Source organism: Stegostoma tigrinum, chromosome 6 (assembly GCF_030684315.1).
Source record: "Stegostoma tigrinum isolate sSteTig4 chromosome 6, sSteTig4.hap1, whole genome shotgun sequence".
NCBI classification, from domain to species: Eukaryota; Metazoa; Chordata; class Chondrichthyes; order Orectolobiformes; family Stegostomatidae; genus Stegostoma; species Stegostoma tigrinum.
The window spans coordinates 36456088-36474488 of record NC_081359.1 but is presented as its reverse complement, the minus strand read 5'-3'; the positions used below and the strand labels follow the sequence as shown (position 1 = coordinate 36474488).

Sequence of the window (18401 nt, the reverse complement as noted above, 5' to 3'; positions counted from 1 at the left end):
TTGGGGCCTGTGTAGGTGCGGAAGATGGACTGTTCCACGTAACCTACAAAGAGGGGCCTCCTGCACTGCCACAACGATGCCACCCGAAGGTTGCAGGAACAGCAACTCATATTCCGCCTGGGAACCCTGCAGCCATATGGTATCAATGTGGACTTCACCAGTTTCAAAATCTCCCCTTCCCCCACTGCATCCCTAAACCAGCCCAGTTCATCCCCTCCCCCCACTGCACCACACAACCAGCCCAGCTCTTCCCCCCCACCCACTGCATCCCAAAACCAGTCCAACCTGTCTCTGCCTCCCTAACCGGTTCTTCCTCTCACCCATCCCTTCCTCCCACCCCAAGCCGCACCCCCAGCTACCTACCAACCTCATCCCACCTCCTTGACCTGTCCGTCTTCCCTGGACTGACCTATCCCCTCCCTACCTCCCCACCTACACCCTCTCCACCTATCTTCTTTACTCTCCATCTTCGGTCCGCCTCCTCCTCTCTCCCTATTTATTCCAGTTCCCTCCCCCCATCCCCCTCTCTGATGAAGGGTCTAGGCCCGAAACGTCAGCTTTTGTGCTCCTGAGATGCTGCTTGGCCTGCTGTGTTCATCCAGCCTCACATTTTATTATCTTGGAATCTCCAGCATCTGCAGTTCCCATTATCTATGACAGGGACATTAGGTCTCTTTTGGCATCAAGACTAACCACACCATGATTGAACGGACTATAAACAATTTTTTTTCTGCAAACAAATTAGATAACCACATCATGATTAAGTTAACCAGAGTATATTTTTCTGTGAATAAATAATGTATTAATGAATAAAAATATTAACTATGTTTTATTATTTGTTGTTTCAGAGGTTTACTGGATTGTGGATAGTTTAATGAAGAATAATATGAGGATAATATTGCTAGGCTACTTGCACTTTGGAACCCCACATGATTGAGAGTCTTGATCTTTAGGACAAAAAAAAGGCTAAACATAGCTGATATTATGATGCAAAATATGTATTTTATGCTTCTACTAAAAGTTTCCCCACGGAGAAGCATGATTGCACGCATTATGAATGGCACATAAAGTGCTCACTGGAAAACCAGAGTGGACTAGATTTTTCAGTGCAGTCAGATTATGTGTCACCTATCTCCTGGATGTGGCATAGTAAACAAGCCATTGGCATACTGAACATGCACTGAATGCCCCCAGAAACTGATCAGGATGCATACTTCTCAAGAGTGACAACAATGATCATTGTGCTTTGTGCTATGACTAAATATTGTCCAGCAGAGGGAGATTGTCTGCAGGAAGTATAAGTTGCAATTTAATGTTCTGGGTAGGAGGAAGAATAGGAAGGCAATGAGGAAGAAGCTGATGAGTTGAATCATGTGTGATAATCTCTTCATTCTCTGTTTAGTCAGTGAATTCGGTTAATTTAGTGTATGATTGCACCATGATGAATTACCACAGGACAAACCCTTTGATAATCTTACATCTACACTGTGTGTTCTTTCAACATTGCTTCCAATTCCAGTCCCCTTCACATTCCAAGGAATTGACCCTTTAAATCGTCACATTTAGATCATGCTCTGTGTGCATTTAGTGAAAATGTTGCAACACAACTGATGCCAAACCCATCCAGCAATATGTTTAAAAGTCACCGACAATTGGGTTGTACTTACTTTTGAATGTTCGCAGAATATTAGAACCATGCTCCCAATGTGTCCAACAGAGCTGCGGACTCTAAATCAAGAAATATAATTTAGATTATTGAATTTAATGGAATTTTTTTTCAGAATGTGAAAAATTATTCACTTCCATTTTAAAATCTCTAACAATAATTAAAATATAATAGCATCAGGGCTAAAACCTGCAAAATTATATTTAAAGTACCAAACATTATTGTAACTTACCATATTGTTAAAAAGTCATTTACACATGAATCTCAAATTCCAACTTGTTGTCCCATGTCTAGTTGGTATCTATTGGATACACACTGTGACGTCGCACCTTTCATTTGGTCTCATGCTGGTGAGGTGAGGTATTGATACAACAAAGCTTTTAGAGGAGCAGAAAAAAATCAGACAAAATCTTCCAGATTTCTGCCTTTAACTGCACAAGTTGAAAATTGCAGTCTGGTGTGTTGTTTTATAATGGGCGGCGTTGTTTGCCTTATTTGTTATTCTTATCGCCAGTTCAGGGCTATCAGTATGTTGATGCAAGACAGTGTTATGTCAAGGAATGACTGAACCCCTCTGATAATTGAACTAAAACACAAGCCTCAATCTATTATGACAGGAGTAGGTGTTCCCATCTAATAATTGCCCCCTAAACATCCAGAGAAGCTTGCCTTTCCCCTCGTAATCTATTAAAAGACTGGTTAAAAGAAAGAAAATCCTTGATCTCCGCTTCACATGTAATAAGAAATAACTTACTTATTTAACCCAACAATGAACAAATTAACAAAATTACTAACAAACCTCCTTAGGCTACCAACTACTCCCTAACAGGTCTAAATTCTACTAAAATGCGATTTAAATAAAGTCAAGACCCACTAATACAAACCCAATTAATAAGAAACAACAAATTGTAACGTAATCTCTCCAAGTTCGCACAGACTCTCTTCTGGAATCCTGTTGTTTCTGGTCACTTCACAAACTCCATTCTTCCGTTAATTCTGCTGTCAGGGATATTTTATCTCTAGGTTCTTCGATGAGGACTTTGAGTTAAAATACTGTGGTAACTTTAATTAATTAGATAGGTTTTCCCTGAGAGCTGAATGATGCTAACTCTGGCAGGTGATAGTTGTTCTTCTGTGATTTTCCAAATGCCCTTGTCTTTTATACCCACAATGACATAATCAAATTCTTATAATATGATTGGTTTCAGGTTGTCAACACCATCCGGTTTTAAATTCATTTGCTTTGAATCACTGAGTTTTGTTTTAACTTAATTGGCACAATATCAAAACAAGACTGTTGTTTTGCCTGCCGCCTGTAAGGCTTTTTGATACACTTGTCTCACTTTCTGCGGCTGTCTGTCCTGGTAACTTCAGCTGCTACTCACTGACAAGAAATTTCCTTCTTTTTAAAAGAAACGTTTCTAAGTCCAGATAAAGCAAAAATCTCTTAAATGAATCACACATTCCAGCTTCCTGAATTTCGCTTCATGATTATTCTAATCAACTTTGCAACACCTTCTCCCTTAAAAAAATAAACCATCGTTATGAAAAGTTGGCTTTTTTCTCTAAATGTTAACACTAATGTCACGACATACATGATTCAGTACTCAAAAGTTATACCTTTCATAGTAATTCAAATATATATAACATTGGACCAGACTGGTTCTATTTTAGCTAGACACTTTCTTTAAATCTGTGATAACACATCTGCAACAACATCTTTCTGTCCCATAATTTGTAAGCTGAAAGCTTGTAACATAAGACTCCAACAAAATAGTCTCATATTTTTGTCCTTAAATATTTCCAAAAAAGTGTGAGAGTTGTGGTATGTATGCATAATCATCTCTGAAATATTGTTTGTAACAGAAAGGTTAAAATGTTGTAAAGCTAGCACCAAACTCAACAATTCTTTTTCAACAGTGGAGTATTTTCTCTGATGAATGTTAAGTTTCTTTTAAAAATATCCAATTGGTCTTTCAGATCCACTATCACTCTCCTGCATCAATACAGTTCCAACCCTTACATCACTGGCATCATTAGCGACTTTAAAGGACTTGAAGAAATTTGGTGTAGCTAAAACAGATGCAGTGGTTAACATGGCTTTTAAATTCTCAAATGCCTCCTGGCATTGTTCTCTCCGCTGAAATTTTGTGTTTTTCTTTAGCAAATCCGTAAGGGGTGTCACCATGCTACAAAGGTTCAGCGCAAACTTCCGGTAGAGTCAGTTCAGTCCCAAAAATCAAAGTACCCCTTTCTTCGTGGATGGGCTTATAAATTCCTCGATGGCCTTCACATTTTTCTTTCTTCAGGGTCATCCTTCCATGTCTGATGTTGAGTCCCAAGAGTGTCACTTCTGCCATCATGAATTCAGTTTTTGCTAAGTTTATGACAAGTTTGACTCCTTTCAAAGAGCACTGCAAAACACACCATATGATCTTTCCATGAATGGTTCAAGATCACTAAGTCATCTATATAGACAGTACAATTAGTCAATTCCGCCACAACTCTGTTCATGAGTCTTTGAAATGTGGTGGGTGTATTCTTCATACCAAAGAGCATTACTGTAAATGGATACAGCCTATTTGGGGTTACAAACACAGAAACTATCTTTCACTTTCTCTAACAAAGATACTTGCCAGTCACCACGGAGTAAGTCCAAGTTGGTGATATACGTGGCTGGTCCAAATTTTTCCACACAGCCCTCTAGCCTTGGAATTGGGTATGAGTTCAATTTAGTTACAGCATTAATCTTCTGATAAGACATGCAGAACTGTTGAGTACCATCAGGCTTCAGAACCCACACGATCAGTGAGCTCCAGTCACTGACTTAGCTCAATGATGCCTTCTTGCAGCATTGCTTCCATTTCATTCTGCACCTGTGCAACTTTAAGAGGAGTAAGCTGTAGGGGTGTTGTTTTATCAGAACAGCATTCCCTACTCAAACTTTGTGCATTATAGCAATAGTCTTCCCCAGCCTATTCCCACATATGTCCTCATATTTCTGCAACACGCCTTTCAATTCAATCCTCTGTTCCTCAGACAGGTTGCTCACTATCCTATCCCGTTCTCTAAGAACATCCTCATTATTTGACTGACTTTGAGGCAGATCAAAATCAGATGATATGGATTCTGATTTCTCACTCTGAGGGATTGTAACTAATACCTATTTTTCAGGTTCCCTTTCCAAAGGTGTTAGTTTTATTACTTCCCATACTTTTTCTACCATTTGACATGTATGACAAGTATGGCAAAATTCAACGACATCCTTTTGCATTCAGTACTTTTGTATTTTAGCCTGAGTCTTCCTCACTCCGAAATGACCTCATAAAGGTAATTTGTGAGCTATTTGTAATACTTCCTGCCTGAATGCTATTGGCAACACAATCTGGTGAACTTCTACCCATTTGTCCTCTGCACAAACCTGCCAAAGTCTCCATTTCTTCACTTAGGAATCTATCTGTGAGATAATAACCCTTGGGAATGCATTCTGATTCCTTTTCCAAGTAACTTTATGATGTAGATCGTTCATTGTCACATATTTTTGTTGTAACTCCAGTAATCTTTCAGAACTAAACGCATCTGCCTCATCCTCTACTTGTTTCAGTTCTTCCTTAACCATTTTGTCAAACACAGTGTCAGCTAATTGCACATCGACTCCTTCATCTTTCTCTTTGGTTTTCCCTCTTACTTTAACCATTGACTATGGGAACTTGTCACCAACCAATGTGGAAAAATTCCAGGGTATTTTTTTCCTTTAACTGCTCAGTTTCCTGGTTTGCCTTTGGCCTCTCCACTACAAGGGGTGTCACTCCAACTTTTGTTCCTGCCAGGTTGTTTCCAAGCACAAACTGTATTCCTGGAATAAACACTCTTTAAATCACTCCCACTTTCACTTCTGCAGTCTTGATTGGACTTTCCAACCTGATCTTACTAAATGCTAAATCTCTGACCATCTATTCCACAGATTGCTGCTGTTTCATGTAACTTTTAAGAAGGGGTGCAAATACTTTCATCTCTTACTTTGAGACTGACCAGCTCCCAAATCTCTCAATATTGTAACTTTTTTTTACCTTCTCCCTCTGTTCTTATTAAATAACCTTGCACACAGGTTGAAGCCTTTGTAGAGATCAGACGCTGTCTGACTAACCAAATTAGGCTGAGCACTCTCCTGCAGCTGCACGACACCTTTTGCCATTTTCATCACTACCTTGATTAATCCCACCGGTTTAGCCTCTTTTACCACATTCTTTTTCCCAGTGTGTTTCTTCAGCCACCAGCACTGTGACTTTATTTGTCCCACATTTTGGCAGTGAAAGCACCTTTTCTGAGTGCTGTTCTTAAACCACTGGCACTGTGTCTTTCTGTGACCCGCTCCATTACAATGAAAATGCCTGAGGCCTCTTGCCTCCTTTTCACCTTCTTGGGTTTATTTTCTCACTTGTGATAAACTGCTCCCAATGTGATCTATGCTTTGTGCTTTCTTCCCACTTTTTATCCCTCACAGAATGAAATTACTGTTGGAAGCTAAACTCCAATTTATGGACTAATACATATTTGCCCGTCATCTCTGCAACTCTTCTTACTTCGGTAACTTCCAGTTCCTCAATATATTCCACTTCACAATTACACTACCCAATTTTGTAACAGCAGTCATTGCCTTTCTAAAAGGTTCCTTCCATTAATTTATGCAGGAATGGAAAAAAAATGGTCATTCAACAATATTCTACACATTATGGGCATCATATCAATTGCTGATAAAGATTGGGCTTAAAATAAAAATGAAAGCCACCTAAATCTTGTTTGTCATTTCTTTTTACAAACATGTTTATCAGAAATTCCTTTGTTACAGTTAATTTGATTAATTCAAAACAATCAATTTAATGAATGCAGTAGAGCACATGCATGCATTTCTTACAATGGAATGCCATGAATATTTTTGTATCAAATACCATTGAGAATAATCTCAGCCATTGTTATGGGTTTATGTGCCTCTGCAGTGGATGAATACTTCAGATGCTTTATAATTCAATCCAACTACTCCTTGTTCATTAGTGCACTTTTGCCAATTACCCTTCAGACTTTGAGTATTCAAATTTTGTTGATTGTTTGCTGAGCTTTTCTTTCAATTACTTACTCCATGTTACATATCTACAGGTACAATTGAGAGCACAGCAGCTCATTTCCTCCAACCAATGCCTTTTAGTTTCAAATTTAAATTACTCGCCATCATTAATCCATAAAAGATTCTATTTGCTGTCTTGTTAAATAAGTGTGACATGACATCTTTAATAACTGTTAACAATGTGATTTCCAATGTGTAATTTAAAATGTGTCTGCCTTACAATAATTACCGAAAGTGTTCAGAAGAACTGCTTTACAGCTTTAATGGAGCTGTCATAGTTTGTCATTTATTTCACAAATACAATTTGACAGTTGACCTTTACAAAGGTCATTAGGTCAGCAACTATGACGTGAGTCCACTTTTGCAGTCAGTTTCACTTTCGCTTATACATGTTCCAGTCCACCGGAGATTACACAACTCCTGCAGAAATTTTTCAAGTTCAAAGGTGACACACCATGTGTCCAACTAGAAGAATATGTAATTATTGATATTATTAATAATGAACTTTAATTTACATCATTCATTAGATGTGAAATATCTCTTAATTTTGTTTTTAAATTGTTAAAAAAAAGCCTTATTGACTCATTTCTTGTTTTTTCTTCTCCCGTGCAACATCCCCAGTCACATGAACATGAGGCGATGATTTGAAAGCTGAAGCAGATATTCCATGACATTTCTTGTTTGAAAAATACAAATGTTGGGTCGGGAAAAGAACACTACAATTGTATTTTTTCCCAGCTTAAACCATGTTGTTGAATACTGATACACACTGCTCTTTGAATTTGGATTTTTTTACAAATATTGGAAATCACAATTTATAATCGGACCAGGACTAATGAGAGTTTTCTCGGAGAGATTTGATTGTTGAAATCAAAGAATATGAAATCTACTGTTTAGGCTCCACCTTTGTTTCTCAGATTCAGTCTCAGATTCAGCAATTGAAACACAAGCTTCAGTAACCTGGGGCTTGACATCTGCAATTCCTTCCTTCCTACTTGTAATTTTGGCACAGGACCTACTTGCCCTTAATCCATATCCGGTAGTATACCAATGAATGTATTTCAATTATTCCCACATTATCCTAACTCTTCCGGATCTCTGTGTTCCAAAATGCTTAGTTTGAAAGTTTTCACCCCAACATTTGCCTCAACATACTTTAGAAATATTCTCTTGTCTTTTACATGCAAAGACACTTCAGAAGAGCATTATCAGATAAAATTTGACACCAAGCTACATGACTGCATGTTGGTGCACAGTTGCTACTTAAGCAACTAGCTTCTACATATAATTTTGGTCACCTGTGAATTTTTTTTCAGTATCAACAGTGAAGTGCTGACAGGAGCCTTCAGCATTACTAGGTAAAAGCTGGGAATTTCTTCCCTTCCATCATTGTGGGTGAACCCAGACCAGATGGACAGCAGCAATTCAAAAAGGGATTTCATTACCATCTTCTCCGGAATAGTTGAGGAAGGGCAATAAACGTTGCCCTGGCCAAACACTCACACCTCTCATGAATGAGTAAGAAAAGCTCAGAAAGCAGCCAGCGGCACTCAACAGCTGCTATTCCCAATCTACTAGCCTTTGAGCACTAAGGTGCCTTAAGCACGTAAGGTATTCTAAATTGTGAAGGTTACAAAAACCTTTAATAGAATTGACCTCAAGATATGGTATATAGTTAAGTACCTCAAAGTCATATATGTACAGTGGCTTTGTGCTAGTATCACATTTCTGTCCAATGGAGCAACAGAATTCAGAATAAGAGGTCATTAAATCCCTCATGTTTGTCTTAATGCCGGCCTTTCAACAGAAAATAATTAATCATATTTCCACTGTAACTTTTAAAACTTTATTTTTCTTTTCAAATATTTATTGTCAAAGACCTATCTAATTCCCTTTTCAATTATGTTTCAATCACACACCCCTAAATTTAATATCTAACGTGTTTGGCCAAATGTAAATACTCACTCAGTGCTATGTCTCCATCTTAAGCAAAAAGAACTCGAATTGGACTCAAGTCTATATCGCTTGCCAATTGTTTGAAACCATTAGACCATAAGATGTAAGAGTAGAAGTAGACCATTTTGCCCATTCAGTCTGTTCCACCATTCAATGAGACTATGACTGATCTCATAATCCACAACTCCAATTTCCTGTCTTTTCCTTGTAACCCTTGTTTCCCTTGCTGTTTAAAAATCTGTATGTCACAGCAACCCAACATTTACAGCCGTCTGCATTAAAGAATTCCATAAATTCTTTACCTTCTAAGAGTAAAAGTTCTTTCTCATCTCTGTCTTAAATGTGCAACTTTTTACTTTAGGATTTTGCTCCCTGATGTTGTCCCACAAGGTGAAGAAACTTTTCAGTTTCTCTATCCTGCTTATCCCCTAAAAATCTTACATGTCTCAATGTGATCACCTTTCAATTTTCAACTAAATTATGTTTTCCTGATAGAGAAATGTCTCCATACCCAGGATCAAGCCAATAGATATTCTTTGTTCTGCTTCCAGTGCCAGTATATCTTTCCTAAAATATGGAGAGCATAACTGCTCATAGTAATCTAAGTATGGTCTAAATAATGGCCCATATAGCTTTAGTAAAACTTGCTTATTTTTATTCTCTGTATCCTTTGAATTAAAGGCTTATATTAATTTGTCTTGCCTATTGCCTGCAGAATATGCATGCTTTTTTATTGTGATTCATGCACCCCTAAATTTCTCTATGCTGCAGGCATCTGCGGGTTTTTTTCTACATAAATGACATATGCCAGCTCTACTCCTACCAAAGTGCAGAACTTTACATTTTCCCACATCATATTCCATCCCCAAAGATTTTGACCACTCAATTCACCTGTACATATCATAGAATATAGAACAGTGCAGCAAAGTACCTTTGGCCCACAACGTTGTGCCTAACTTTTACCCTAAACTTAAGGTCAATCTAACATCCACCACTCCCTTTGGTATCATCCGTAAGCCTACCGAATAGCTGTTAAATGTCCCTAATGAGGCCGACTCCACTACCCTCACCAGCAATGCATTCCATGCCCCTACCACTCTGAGTACAGAACCTACCGCTAATGTCTCCCTAAGATCTACCTTCACTCACTTTAAAACTATGCCCCCTCATAATCACTACCTCCACCCTAGGGAAAAGTCTCTGGCTGCCCATTCTATCTATACCTCTGATCATTTTGTTCACCTCTATCAAGCCACCTCTCATCCTTCATGGTTCAAAAGAGAAAAGCCCTAACTCTCTCAACCTTTCCTCGTAAGACCTTCTCTTCATTCCAGGCAACATCCTGGTAAATCTCCTCTGCACCTTTTCCAACGCTTCCACATCTTTCCTGTAATAACGCGATCAGAAATGGACACAATACTCCAGATGTGGTCAAACCAGGCTCTTGTATAGCTGGAGCATAACTTCACGGCTCTTGAACTCAATCCCTCTATCAATGAAAGCTAACACACCATACACCTTCTTAACAACACTATCCACCTGGGTGGAGGCTTTCAGAGAACTGTGGACATGAACCCCAAGATCCCTCTGCTCCTCCACACTGCCAAAAATCTTTCCCTTAACCCTGTATTCCGCTTTCAAGTTTGTCTTTCCAAAATGCATCACCTCACACTTTTCAGTATTAAACTCCATCTGTCACTTCTCAGCCCAGCTCTGCATCCTATCAATGTCCCTTTGTAACCTAGACCAGCCGTCTGCACTATCCACAACTTAACCTGCCTTCATATTGTCCACAAACTTTCTAATCTACCCTTCCACTCCTACATCTAAATCATTTACAAAAATCACAAATGGAAGAGGATCCAGAGCAGATCCTTGTGGTACACCATGTTGAATATTTTCTGTCCACTAGCACCCGTTGTCTTGTAAGGATCAGCCAATTCTGAATCTATACTGCCACATTTCCCCCCATCCCATGCCTCCTTACTTTCTGCATGAGCCTATAATGCGGAACCTTATCAAAGGCCTTACTTAAATCCATGTACACCACATCTGCTGTTTTACCTCCTTCCACGTGTTTGGTCTCCTCTTCAAAGAATTCAGTAAGGTTTGTGAGGTATGATCTACCCCTTACAAATCCATGCTGACTATCATGAATCAAACTGTGCCTGTCCAACTGATCATAAATCCTATCTCGCAGGGCCCTTTCGATTAATTTGCCCACCACTGACTTAAGACTAACTGGTCTATAATTTCCAGGTTCATTCCTATTCTATTTTTTTGAACATGTTTGCCACTCTCCAATCTTCCGGCACTATACCTGTGGACAATGAGGACGAAAAGATCATCGCCAAAGGCCCTGCGATTTCTTCCCTTGCTTCCCATATAATCTTTGGATAAATCCTATCAGATCCATGGGATTTATCTATCTTCAAGTTCTTCAACATTCCTGGTACATCTTCTTTACTAACATCAAGCTCCTCTAGTCTACCAGCTTGTTTCACACTGTCCTCCCCTACAACTAGGTCCCTCTCGGTTGTAAATAGCAAAGAAAAGTATTCATTAAAGACCTCTACTATCTCTTTAGGCTCCTTGCACAAACTCCCTTGATCAGCCCTATCCTTACTCTGGTCATTCTCTTATTCCTCACGTATGTGTAAAACGCCTTGGAATTTTCCTTGATCCTATCTGCCAAAGTTATCTCATATCCCCTTATAGCTCTCCTAAGCCATTTTTTCAGTTCCTTGCTGGCTAACTTGTATCCCTCTAGAGCCTTTTCTGATCCTTGTTTCCGAAACCTGATATAAACATCCTGGGTCTAGGCCCAAAACGTCAGCTTTTGTGCTCCTGAGATGCTGCTTGGCCTGCTGTGTTCATCCAGCCTCACATTTTATTATCTTGGAATTCTCCAGCAATCTGCAGTTCCCATTATCTCTCATAAACATCCTTCTTCCTCTTAGCGAATCTTTCGACCTCTGTTGAGAACCAAGGCTGCCTCACTCGACCACATCTTCCCTGCCTGCTTGGGACAAACATATCAAGCAGACTCAATATACATTCCTTGAACAATCGCCACATTTCTAACGTGCTCTTCCCTGACAGCATTTGTTCCCATTTTATATTATCCAGTTCTTGCCTGACAGAATCATACTTACACTCCCCACAATTATAAACCTCTCTTAATATCCCTCTGTTAAATCTCGGTGTTGATATATCAGAATTCATGCCTATTAACAACTTCTAATATAACTCCTTAAATCATGTCAATTAACCCATTAACCCATCAATTCATGGTTATAATACTAACTGCAGATTTCCGTGTACCAGCCATGCCCCATTCAAACTAATTCAGGGCTCACTACCGTCTCAGGTTACAGCCGTTCAATCTGCGGTTACATTCCACTTGAAAGTGCACTCATGCAGAACGCACTATGTAAACAACCCCATTTAACAAGACCGACATTCCATTCCAAGGTGCAGGCAGGCGTGCCGGCTAACAAAACTGCACAGACACTATTGGATGAAACATTTTTGCACCCCCCACACCAAAAATAGTGTTGTTTGATATTAAAATACAGCTTTCAATAGGTGCAGAGATAATGGGAACTGCAGATGCTGGAGATTCCAAGATAATAAAATGTGAGGCTGGATGAACACAGCGGGCCAAGCAGCATCTCAGGAGCACAAAAGCTGACGTTTCGGGCCTAGACCCTTCATCAGAGAGGGGGATGGGGGGAGGGAACTGGAATAAATAGGGAGAGAGGGGGAGGCGGACCGAAGATGGAGAGTAAAGAAGATAGGTGGAGAGGGTGTAGGTGGGGAGGTAGGGAGGGGATAGGTCAGTCCAGGGAAGACGGACAGGTCAAGGAGGTGGGATGAGGTTAGTAGGTAGCTGGGGGTGCGGCTTGGGGTGGGAGGAAGGGATGGGTGAGAGGAAGAACCGGTTAGGGAGGCAGAGACAGGTTGGACTGGTTTTGGGATGCAGTGGGTGGGGGGGAAGAGCTGGGCTGGTTGTGTGGTGCAATGGGGGGAGGGGATGAACTGGGCTGATTTAGGGATGCAGTAGGAGAAGGGGAGATTTTGAAACTGGTGAAGTCCACATTGATACCATATGGCTGCAGGGTTCCCAGGCGGAATATGAGTTGCTGTTCCTGCAACCTTCGGGTGGCATCATTGTGGCAGTGCAGGAGGCCCATGATGGACATGTCATCAAGAGAATGGGAGGGGGAGTGGAAATGGTTTGCGACTGGGAGGTGCAGTTGTTTGTTGCGAACTGAGCGGAGGTGTTCTGCAAAGCGGTCCCCAAGCCTCCGCTTGGTTTCCCCAATGTAGAGGAAGCCGCACCGGGTACAGTGGATGCAGTATACCACATTGGCAGATGTGCAAGTGAACCTCTGCTTAATGTGGAATGTCATCTTGGGGCCTGGGATGGGGGTGAGGGAGGAGGTGTGGGGACAAGTGTAGCATTTCCTGCGGTTGCAGGGGAAGGTGCCGGGTGTGGTGGGGTTGGAGGGCAGTGTGGAGCGAACAAGGGAGTCATGGAGAGAGTGGTCTCCCCGGAAAGCAGACAGGGGAGGGGATGGAAAAATGTCTTGGGTGGTGGGGTCGGATTGTAAATGGCGGAAGTGTCAGAGGATAATGCGTTGTATCCGGAGGTTGGTAGGGTGGTGTGTGAGAACGAGGGGGATCCTCTTGGGGCGGTTGTGGCGGGGGCGGGGTGTGAGGGATGTGTCGCGGGAAATGCGGGAGACGCGGTCAAGGGCGTTCTCGATCACCGTGGGGGGAAAGTTGCGGTCCTTAAAGAACTTGGACATCTGGGATGTGCGGGAGTGGAATGTCTTATCGTGGGAGCAGATGCGGCGGAGGCGGAGGAATTGGGAATAGGGGATGGAATTTTTGCAGGAGGGTGGGTGGGAGGAGGTGTATTCTAGGTAGCTGTGGGAGTCGGTGGGCTTGAAATGGACATCAGTTACAAGCTGGTTGCCTGAGATGGAGACTGAGAGGTCCAGGAAGGTGAGGGATGTGCTGGAGATGGCCCAGGTGAACTGAAGGTTGGGGTGGAAGGTGTTGGTGAAGTGGATGAACTGTTCGAGCTCTTCTGGGGAGCAAGAGGCGGCTCCGATACAGTCATCAATGTACCGGAGGAAGAGGTGGGGTTTGAGGCCTGTGTAGGTGCGGAAGAGGGACTGTTCCACGTAACCTACAAAGAGGCAGGCATAGCTGGGGCCCATGCGGGTGCCCATGGCCACCCCCTTGGTCTGTAGGAAGTGGGAGGAGTCAAAAGAGAAGTTGTTGAGTGTGAGGACGAGTTCAGCTAGGCGGATGAGAGTGTCGGTGGAGGGGGCCTGGTCGGGCCTGCGGGACAGGAAGAAGCGGAGGGCCTTGAGGCCATCTCCATGCGGAATGCAGGTGTACAGGGACTGGACGTTCATGGTGAATATGAGGTGTTGGGGGCCAGGGAATTGGAAGTCCTGGAGGAGGTGGAGGGCGTGGGTGGTGTCACGGACATAGGTGGGGAGTTCCTGGACCAAAGGGGAGAAAATGGAGTCCAGATAGGTGGAGATGAGTTCGGTGGGGCAGGAGCAGGCTGAGACGATGGGTCGACCAGGGCAGGCAGGTTTGTGGATTTTGGGAAGGAGATAGAAACGGGCCGTGCGGGGTTGGGGAACAATGAGGTTGGAGGCTGTGGGTGGGAGGTCCCCTGAGGTGATGAGGTCATGAATGGTGTTGGAGATGATGGTTTGGTGCTCGGGTGTGGGGTCATAGGTGCTATTACCAAGACTTTTATCTATATTCCTCCAGCTAGAGTAGCTCCCAAGCATCAGAGGTGATTAATTGGATTAGCCTTCCTGCTTTAAAGTAAAATGTTACTTCCCTGTGTACTTTTCTTGTATATTATGTTACCAGGTACCTGTCCCAAGTTTTTATTCAACTATATAAAACTCTACCCTACTAATAAAACGAACAAACACTACGCAGCGTATGTAAGCAAACTTTAACGTATGAACAAAATTAAAAGCGCCATGTGCAGACCTGCGCAACCTTGAATGAATGAATGAACAAATAAATGAAACTGACAGCACTGTTACAAACAGGTGTGACCATGAAACCAAATTAATGAAGGAATGATAATAAAAGAACCCACAGATGGACACAACCATGAAACTAACTAAACAAGCGATAGCAAATAAAAAGCAGGGACAATCAAAACTGTTGGGAACTCAGACTTTTATTTAAAAAAACAAAAGATGCCTTCTTCTAACTTTAAAATTCTAAGCTTGAAAATAACAAGACTAACAAGACCACGCACTCTAATCTCAACAAAGTAACCATTAACACATTCAGTGAATGTTTAAACCATCTCCGGTTTCCTGCAAAACAGTTTTCATACGATGTCTACTGTTTAACACTCAAGTGTTCAAATGCTAATGTATGCTTGAATTCTGTATTCAAAGAAGAGGCTGCTTTTGAGCTGTGATTTTGGGGTTCTATTTTGCCTTACGTTGTGCTGCTGTGAATGTACAATAAAGAAGCTATTTTCGCCACTCACCGAACCTCGTCGCCTGATTCTTTAAATGCGATCTCACAGTGTCATCCTCACTACTTGCCTTTCCACACAGTCATGTATCATCTGCAAATTTGTTGATAGCACATCCACTTCTGTCATCCAAGACATTGTTATATACAGTAGATAATTGTGACCACAGTACTGATCTCTAGTTACAGGTTGCCATCCTTAAAATCCTCCCCGTTTTCCAAATCTCTCTTCTATTACTTATTAAATATCTGTCCATGCTGAAGTAATTTCTGTCACTTTAGACTTTATCAACTTTTTTTTATTCTTTCAAGGAGTTTTAACTTCCTAAGACCTAGTTACGTGCAGGAACTCAAAAAATGTTCATGGCAAGTTGCTGGAACACACCATCTTTTATATTTAACTGCAGTGTATTTCCAAACTTTAGGGGAATGGCCATTTCTGTCATTAATATTTTACTCCCACAGCCTTCTGCCAACCACACATCTTGCCAGTCTCCAAAGTGATTTTCTGATTCTTTCTGTCTCCACTTCATTGCTGGAGTAACTTTTGAGTTTTTCAAAGGTGCTTTGCAGTTTAGCTGACAATTTTTAGGTCTGTCTGTTTCATGTTGAATTTTCTTCACCTGCAAAGGGAATAAACAGAAAGCTCTACATGCCATAATAGCCTGAATCCAGGGAAGAAAAGAATGTAGCATTAGGGATTGACAGCATTGTTACGTGAGACTGTGTAAATAACACCTTTCATAGTATTGATTTAAGATCACACAGAGCTGACATACTCGGAGGGGGAATGATCATGGCTTCAGTACTCAGAGTCCTAAAATCCACCTACAGTTCCTTTGTAAATCATAAATCAGTTATTGTTCGAACAAAACAATGGCTCATTCATTTTTCCAAAGTAAGAGCAGCTGACAAGGTTGCTACTGTAATAGAACACAAAGGATTGGAAATTCAACCTTAAAGAAGCTTAACAGGCAGACCTGAAAAAATGTCACCTGAACTGCAAAAAGAAAGAGATGTTTGAAGAAATATGAATTTATTCCAGGGTGAAGTGGAGGTATAGAGAATCAGAAAATCAACTTTCACAGTGATTCAAGGCTTCGCCAAAGCACTGTGAAGGCCTGTGAAGAAGTTCCCCTTCCAACAATTGCAGGCTTCGAGTTAGATAATTGAAGAGAGATCGTGGATCTGGTGCACAACTCTTCAAAAGGTTAAACATGGATTTTAATAGGTAGGGAGCATAAACATAATGTGGCTATTTAAATTATACCCCTGACTTCCTCATTCAGTGTTGTGGCTATTTCATGTGCTGATTGTGAAGTAGCACATAAACAAATATCCAAAACATGGAACAAATACTCCATACTCGGGAGCAAAGAAAATGAACAGGTCATTAAACTGCCTTAGAGAAAAGCTGTTCTCAGTAATTTTTGCTCTATTCCATAAGTAAATACGAAGTCTAGATGAGAGGCTCCCCATCAACATTGACCACATTAGTAGTGAGAAGCTGGACAGCCTGGGAAAGTTTCAATTATTGAATGAAAAACTGTAAACTCAGCACTTTTGGGAAAAGGAAAGATTCTTGAGATACTGGATTGTTTCAGGACTCGATAATAGGTATGAAGCTGAACAAGTCAAAACATAGGAAAAGTAACTGATGACATCATTGTAAGCTAGAGCATTAATGAAACCTCAGATAAATTTGAAGAATTTATAAGCTTTCAACACCTCTTTCAAACAGTGGAACAATAAAATTCTAGAAAGGACAAAATTCAACAAAAATATCCAGAAAAAAGGGAAATCACTAATGTTTTTATTAATTATTTTCACAGGCCAGTTAAAGGATATGAGTAAAGTGATCTAAAAGCAGAAATAATACAAAATAACACTGACATCAGTTTTGCCAATGAATTAATTTCAGATTAATGATAGTCCAAGGAAGACCTAATTTAAGAAAAGAATAATCTCGCTGGTGAACCCAGGTCCAACAACACTGAGAGGTGATAAAACTCCTTGGATCGGGAAATCTCCATTGATCATACAGCTCCTTAAGAATAGGAATGTTAAGAAGCAACAGGCAATCAGGAGAGAAATGCAAGATAGCATTAAGTCCTCCCAGCAGCATGATGTCAAAAGGCCCATAGATGAGTAAAGTGTCCTGCAAACATTACAGAATGCAATCTCCATATAAAAAAATGTTGGAAGGATGTTCCATAGTAAAACCTTTACATTCACTGATTTGTAAGAAAAGGTCATCACAGATCATAATGAAATTGAATAAATTCTCCAAATGGAGGAACAAAAATATTTCCTTGTTGAGGTCACTGACCTCAATTATGCATTTCTGAACATAGATATAGATGTCAGCAAACATATCACCAACTATAAATTCAATGCGGGATTGACTCAAAGAATTTTATCAGAAAATGAACTGTGAAAACCAACATATTTTCTGCAGTCAACAGAAGAAAACATGAGCCAGTAGTGAATTCCCAAAATAAATCCTGCCCCAAATCCTCAATAACTTCTTGCAAATGAAAGGTGACACCTGAATTTTCAAAGCACTGATCAAGAAGCCCTTGTCAACTCAATTCCTAAATTAGACGTCCACCTGAATGTAATGTAATTTAGCGCCTTAGACCTCTTTATGGGAAGCAAGCTTTGAACACAGCTTGCCATCTTACTCCAAAACAGACCTGAAGGACTAAAAGTCCACGCTTATGAAAGAGTTCAGGAATAATAGCTTTCCAATTGAAAACCGTAAGCTGACAACTATAACAGGAGGTACCATACTAGAAAATTACCCAGGGCTAATCTAATGAGAACAGTAATGGCTAAAAGAAAAAAAGGAACAAGATTACAATAAACAGATTTTTTTTAGTACATAATTAAGCAAATGCTGTAGGTAGAAACTGGGGGAATTTTAACTTATGTCAGTCATACATTTAGATGAACATGATATTGAGAAAGAAATTATTAGAGAACCAAATATAACAAATCTCAGTAAATGCCACTGAGGTTTAGAAAATGGAATTTAGGGAGACTACTGATCTTCCAAACTTGACAAGAACACGATCAGGAAGATATGTGAATCCTCCTGACAGTTTGAACGTGTGATGT

The 18401-nt window shown here is 40.6% G+C and overlaps 1 long non-coding RNA gene across 1 annotated transcript in view; it reads right to left on the bottom strand.

Moving 5' to 3' along the window:
• Nucleotides 1–2707, bottom strand: part of LOC132209788 (uncharacterized) — a 33417-nt gene extending 30710 nt beyond the window's left edge. The window contains exons 1-2 of the long non-coding RNA XR_009445875.1: nucleotides 1899–2707; nucleotides 1668–1728 (exon numbers count right to left, since the gene is read on the bottom strand). This is a non-coding gene — a long non-coding RNA (uncharacterized LOC132209788). The remainder of the gene's footprint in view (nucleotides 1–1667; nucleotides 1729–1898) is intronic.
• Between the last annotated feature and the right edge of the window lie 15694 nt (nucleotides 2708–18401).